The sequence below is a fragment of the Cucumis melo genome, chromosome 3 (genome assembly GCF_025177605.1).
Source record: "Cucumis melo cultivar AY chromosome 3, USDA_Cmelo_AY_1.0, whole genome shotgun sequence".
Classification (NCBI taxonomy): domain Eukaryota; kingdom Viridiplantae; phylum Streptophyta; class Magnoliopsida; order Cucurbitales; family Cucurbitaceae; genus Cucumis; species Cucumis melo.
This window is the reverse complement of record NC_066859.1, coordinates 18,579,076-18,586,297: the sequence shown is the minus strand read 5'-3', so window position 1 is coordinate 18,586,297 and position 7,222 is coordinate 18,579,076. Positions and strand designations below refer to the sequence as shown.

The 7,222-nt window shown below is 30.0% G+C and overlaps 1 long non-coding RNA gene across 1 annotated transcript; it reads right to left on the bottom strand.

Moving 5' to 3' along the window:
- Positions 1-251: 251 nt before the first annotated feature.
- Positions 252-1,655, bottom strand: LOC107991969 (uncharacterized). The gene is made up of 2 exons (XR_001764311.2): positions 1,285-1,655; positions 252-486 (listed from the first exon to the last, which is right to left on the bottom strand). It is a non-coding gene; the product is annotated as an uncharacterized LOC107991969 (long non-coding RNA).
- Between the last annotated feature and the right edge of the window lie 5,567 nt (positions 1,656-7,222).

The window sequence follows — 7,222 nt, the reverse complement described above, 5'->3', positions numbered from 1 at the left end:
GGTTCTACATCCCTAATATCTTCATACTTAGGGAGTCTAAGTTCAAAAGAGGAGTCTCACATCTAGGAAAAGTCCACGTGGTTAGCTGAGTTAGGCTCTATCATACCCCGCCCCAAGATCATTTCATGCGATAGTTGTGGAGACGTGATCGCCTAGACATTCTACGCAAATTTCTCACCGAGATAGTGAGCAGGACGCCTAGTAAGTGAAATAAACACAATCAACAAGCTTAATGCGAAATGAGAACTCCATTTGAAAAACACAGCTACTTCATTGATGATGGATAAAAGAGTACATTTAACACAAGCACAAAGTTTCTTCAACTGAAAATATATACAAGTCTCTAAATAATAGTTTGACTCTCCTCGACTAGATTCTACATGCTATGTGAGTTGATAGAGGCTACTACCAAGATGTTGCGATTGATGTATGTCACATTAGGTGGTCAAGACGACAAGATAAAAGCTGGACGATGTTCCTCGCTTCCTTGGGACGAATGCAGGAAAAATAAAACAAAACATTTGAAATGTTTGACAAAAACATCTAGTGAGTGGGGTCTTTTACCAACACATTTATTAAGTCAATTTCTGTCATAACACATTGCAATTCATTTCGCCAAATCATGTGATATAACTATGTTTCAATAATAAAACATTGAGCTCCAATCAAACATCTCAACACAATCAAAATTTTATTAACAATATTTATAAATCATATGGAAAGCATTTCTTTTCAAATCATTCATAATAACTCATATCTCATAAGCATGCATCTCGCATAATGCATCATATCACAAAATTGCTTTGCGCGTTCAATTACATCTTTATACTCTTTCCTCAGCTCAAACGTTTACTCTCTTTTATTGGGTTGCAGTTGTGCGATGTGATCTCAACGCAACAACAATTAACCATCAATTCTATCACGCATAACACATCTTCCAATGCAATATGACACAACAAGTAAATGGGATCCCATACCAGATCACACAACAAGTATGAGACATCCTATTCTAGATCACACAACAAGGATATGACATCTTATCCCAGATCACATAGCAAGGAAAAGACATCCCACACCAGAACACACAACATGTGTGAGGCATCTCATCACATCATTCCTGTTCATTTCAAATCCAATTCATGTATAAATTAAATATATTTTTAAGGATTGGAGAACATAAGAGAAATCATGTCACTCAAGGTTTCGCTAGAAATACATTTAAGGATTTAAATACACTAAAAATCCTTTTATTTTTTAAAATATTTATAGGAAGAAACCACTCACAATCATTTAGTTTCCTCGCCTAACTCCTTAACCGAGAATTTCCTTGCACTTCCTTGCAATTTCTTGTCAAATTCAAGCTCGTGATGAATCTCTAAAAATCTTTGAGATTTGCTCAATTCTTTCTTAACTGAATACAAGGTAAAACAACTCCAAAAATGGCAGGAGTTCACCTATTTATAAGTCTCTTCGGTGAAACTTCCCATGCTAGAATGATTACCTCCGGCCGGTAGTGAGACTCAGCCAATGCCAGAACGCCACGTGTTACTGTCACCTCCTTATCCTGAATTCAATTGAGCGGCAAGGTCATATCAACTCACCGACCTTCTTACATAAAGATGACGTCAACTACTTCCATGTGAAGGAAGCTCATATCGCATAACAGCTCATTGCATAACCTTTCGCATCTCGTAGTTAGAACACAAAACGTAAGTTACTTTGCAATCCACTAATCACCAACTTTGCATAGCAGTCTCATCGCATAGTCAATTCTTATCGCGTGTAATCTCATAGCATAGTGTAGAACGCAATAAGGGCCTCACAGACTCTACCATTGTTATTGTAATCTACGTCATTTACATAAATAAATACAATATCGTAATTGTTTGACTGGCTTATATTAGTGATTTTCTTTCCTGGATACACCCCAGACATAGATGTATTATCATAAAACTGGACTACTAAATCTTATGTATGACTATTGTTTCTATATTTGTTGATTTACGTTGATCTTTGTGTTTGTTAGAACGTCTTGTCTTATATTCATATTTTGTGTGAAAGAACCACAATCCAAAATCTGGATGTGAATTTTGGAATTACATTACAATTTGAAATTAAAAGTTAATCAAATCCTTCCGATAAAAAGAAAAAGAATTATATTTTTTAACTAAGAGGCAGTTATCTGGATATTTTTAAAAACTTGATTTTGAAAAAGAAATTAACCAATATATCTTATATTACATATTTTTCTTGAATTATTCAAATATTTATTGTATTCCTATAAAATAAGTGCAACACATGTAGTATTCTGCTACTATTGAAAAACCCACAACCTTGGAATTGATACTTTTGCACTATGTTATGTTATTATCCTGAAGAACCAAATCACACCCCTTTGCACATTCCTTTTTTTGAAAATTATTCCAAATGGCAAAACTTTCAATATATTTACAATTATATTTAAGAAGAACCGTTGCAAATATAATAATTCGATTTAAAGTATTAGTATATATAAGTATATTTTAAAAACCAAGTGCAAATATAACAAAATTTGTAAGAGTATATCAACGATGAAAAAATTCTATTATTGATAGACTATATTGCAAATATTAGTCTATTATCATTGATAGACTTTATTATATTTGTATTTTTTAAATAAAATATTGGTATATACATTATTATTATATATAATTAGTCGTTTGAAAAGACCTTATCATTCTTTTTTATTTCTATTTCTTTTTTCATATTTTTAATATAAGGCATTTTCGAATATATATATAACAAAGTAAACTAAAATATTTACAAAATATGACAAAATTTCATATGTATCGTTAATTGACTCTTTAATAGAAGTGTTTGCTATATTTTATAAATATTTTTTAAAAACTTATCATTTGCATAATTTCCTTTTTAATAGATATCATAAAATGGTTAATAAGAGCTTTTGAGAATGAAATCTAAAATTGGTGCCAATGAACAGGGCCAAAAAGCTGAATAATTTTACCAAAGGAAATTTTGAAAATAAACTTAAGAAAGTAAAATATGGATTAAGTTTTGCATAACTATTTTCAAATCGATCGTACACTGAAATATTTATAAAATATAAAAAATATCACATGATAAATTATCAAGATAAGATACTTTATCTGTACCATATTTAAGACTGGCACAAATAATAGTCTATTATATACCATCTACGTATATGAGTATTACTATAAGAACAATTAACTTAAAAATAACCTAATTAAAAGGCATAAATGAAAAGATTAACAAAAATTTCATGAAAATGAGCCATGAAGCAAACCAAAGATTCAAATTTCCCTTAATTTGCTTTACATAATGAAGTTCCACTTTAAACTAGTAGGAATGTCCATCTCTTTAATTGAAAATCATGTTTGAGATACACTTGAGTTCATGCAGGTTTAAATGGACTAGAAAAAAGTATATTTTCGTTTTAGAAAAATATTGTTTTTTTTTTAAATATCATTTTTATCTTAAACTCTTTTGCTAAAACGAACAAAACAAAAAATAAGTTTTGAAATATGATTGTTAAATGCCCTTCCTTCAAGGTGTGTTACATTATCGTTTCATTTTTCATTTTTCAACTTACTTAATTTAGCTATACAAATTACATTATAATTTGATTTTCAATGTTGTCATTTATATTAACCATGTGATAATTGAAAGAAACATGTGTAATTTCTACAAAGCTCTCTAGATATATTAAAGGAATTGAAAAATTTGCATAAATCAACCCACCTGAAGTATAATGATAGTTGCAATTACATTTTTCAAATTTTTATTAATAAAAATTAAACCCTCCAAGAGTAAAACTTGTTTAAATGTCAAAATTGGGTTCTCAACTTACAATATATAGTCGTAGAAATTAAACTTTCTAAAAATAAAAATTAAACTCACCAGCTTATATAATCTTTGCAATTTCAACAAATATGTAAGTATGAATGTCCTATTAAACATTTGTATAAGTTTGAAGGGTTAATTTGTACGACGTTCGAATGTATGAATTATTATTATTATTATTTTATTGTAATTTGCCCTTAAAGATTACCAAATTAAACTTTTGGGTCGTTCATGGGTTTTAGACTTTCAAACATTCAAACACCTTTTTCTTGCATAATTTAGATTGGTAATAAATCAATTTCAATGTAGCGATACAAATATACAATCATTTAGATACAAGTACCAATATTGATTTTAAACGTAATGAAAATTGAATGGGCAATAATGGAATGAGATGAATTATGACATGTAAGGGAAAGATCCACAAAAATCAAAGTTTTACCCAAAACAAACAAAATCTCTCCTATAATAATTATCAATTATAATCAAAATGGTCGTTCTCTCCTCTAAAATGGGACTCCGACTTTCGTTAACAATTTTTTTGTTAGACAATATTATACTATTGTAATTAGTCGGACTCCATTTTTATATCAACATTGATTAATTAATATTGTACTTTATATAACTAAAGGATAATTAACATAACTTGGTTGATTCTATCATCTCGTTAAATACTTTGAAATTTATATTTTCTTAAAATATATACTCGAGTGATCTGGATTCAAATCCCCCACCTTAAATTGTACTTAATAAGGCAGTGTCAAGAAAAAAAAAACCTCTTTTTAGTGCTCAATATGCTACCTTTTTTAAAAATTCAACTAACCATACGATGATTATTTATTTATTTATTGTCCAGTCTTTTTATGGAGGTCTCATGTGCTATAAGCATGTCAATGAAGTTAATAATGGGATGGCGTTTGATCTAACGGTATAGATTTCTAGATCTCGACCATAATTCTTATCAAAATTTTCATATATCGTGGTTGTCTATTATGTGACTCTAACTTATTGTTATCATTATTATTATTATTTTGAAACAAACAAAAAAAGTGACTAAGTTATGTGATGAAATCACATTTTTTGTATTTTATTTTATTTTGGTTAATTTTTTTTAATAAATTGATAATGTGGGGGCAATATATTTTATTTTATTAAATAGATTTGTTTGTTTACTAAATGTATTTCTCGTGATCATTAATTTATTAACATATTAAATGGTTGAAAATTATTTCTTTTCATTTTTTATTCATGTTCACATTTTTATTTTAACTTGAAAGTGACATTTGTTTTTAATAATATAAAAATTATTTTAATACGTATAAAACTAATATTGATAATAGTTTATTTTAGAGAAGTTTTCAAGTTTAGTAAAATTAACGAAATAATTATAAAAATATAACAAAGTTTCATATTATGTTTATCGATACATAGAATCTAAAATTTGTTATATTTTATAAATGTTTTTCAACCTTTACAATAAATTTTTTTTTATTTTATACGCGTGTATATATAAAGTTATTTCCACAGTTAGTAACTCCCATAATTTAAGAGTTTTCATCATCTGTGTATTTGATATTTTGATGTGTGTAATATTTTGTGTATCAGTCAACTAACAACTAATACACAAAATCTTACCAAATTTGTAGTCAATATGCATGTGCTTGTGTGCTTGCTCTTCATGGACTCGGAATTAAATTATTATTCTTTTTCTTATGAAGTTTTATTTTACAAGTACTCACGATCATCCTTTTTGTAATGGTTCAATTATCATCATCGAGATAAACCAATCTCATTAAAGTATTGTGTAGAGGTTGATAGGTAACATATTGTCTTTAATAGTTCAACATAAAATGGGAGGGTATAAAAAAATTCATACCTTCACAATTGGTGAATCGACAAAGCTCTCAAATATGACTAAAAATGCATTTTTAATGCTTAATGTAATAGAAAATGTGGGTAAAGTAACTCATTACGGTTCTTCATTCTTCGTAAGGAAGAAACGCAACATACCTTTTCTCTAACAACAAACAATAAATGAGAAATTGATATAGTTTACTTTTTTTCATAATGAGCAAAAGCTATCAGATAACTGCCTCATCGATCTAATTATGATGATGAGATCATATAGAAATGTAATGAACATGAAGTATTTATAGTCAAAGGTGCTTAATTTTCGGGTTTGAAGATTGCAAATTTAAATGTTGCTAGTTTTTTTACAGAGTGTTTTTGTGGCAACCCTTGTGAAAGATGAAGGGGAAATTGCCAAAAATAGGTTAAAAAATAAACTTTAAATGAATTTTGGGACAAGTTTTCAAAAGAAAGACTTTTAGGACAATTTGGGTGTGAATGGACAAAAATGCCCTTCCTTTCCTTTCCCTCTTCCGCGTTTGCTTTCCCTTCTCTCCACGATCGATTCCTTCTCTTTCGCGTATAGTTCCCTTTCCCTTCTCTTTTCTTTCGCATAGAACACCTGAACCTACTCCGTCCATCGTCGCTTGCCCATCGTCGCTTGCCCTTCGTCGCTTGCCCTTCGTCAGTCGTTGTCCAGTGCATTTCGTCGCTCCTCTTCGGACTATTCAATCAACTTCAAGCGTTTTCTCTTATTTGGGTGAGTTTCATGTCTAACCGATTTTCAATTTATCTGCTGTAAGTAAATGTTTGGTTGGGGTATTTGGTGTTATTTTTATCCGTAATTGTCTGGTTTTTGGAATTAGACTTATTTGCCGTAAATTAGTTTAGTCAAAGTTTGGTTTTAGGTTCTTAGAAAGTTCAATGGGTAGTGAAAAATGAATTGAACTAGAGGATGAGGATTTAGTTGGATCAAATAGAGGAGGAGTAAGCAATAGGAATAGAAGGAATGAAGGTTTTTTTTTTATCTCGCACGTATTTTTTTTTATCTCACACCTATCTCGCACGTATCTCGCACGTTCCAAACTTTCACTATTTATTTCAAAATCAACTTGGTACACCTCCTAATCCATTTAGAGCTATTCTTTGCATGTTTAGTAACTCTCTTAGGCCCTCATGCTTTATCTCGCACGTATCTCGCACACATCTCGCACACATCTCGCACGTATCTCGCACGTTTTAAACTTCCACTATTTATTTCAAAATCAAATTGGTACACCTCCTAATCCATGTAGATCTATTCTTTGCATGTTTAGTAACTCTCTTAGGCCCGCACACATCTTGCAGTTATTTTTTTTATTTCTTTACATCTTGCACGCATCTTGTAGGTTCTTAAGTTCAAATCAATTTTTGAAGATACAAAACTACTTAAGGTAGTTTAAGGATGACACATGTTCGGATTTTAGTGCGTTACGGTGGTGCATGGGATGAGGGAAGAAGAAAATATGAAGGA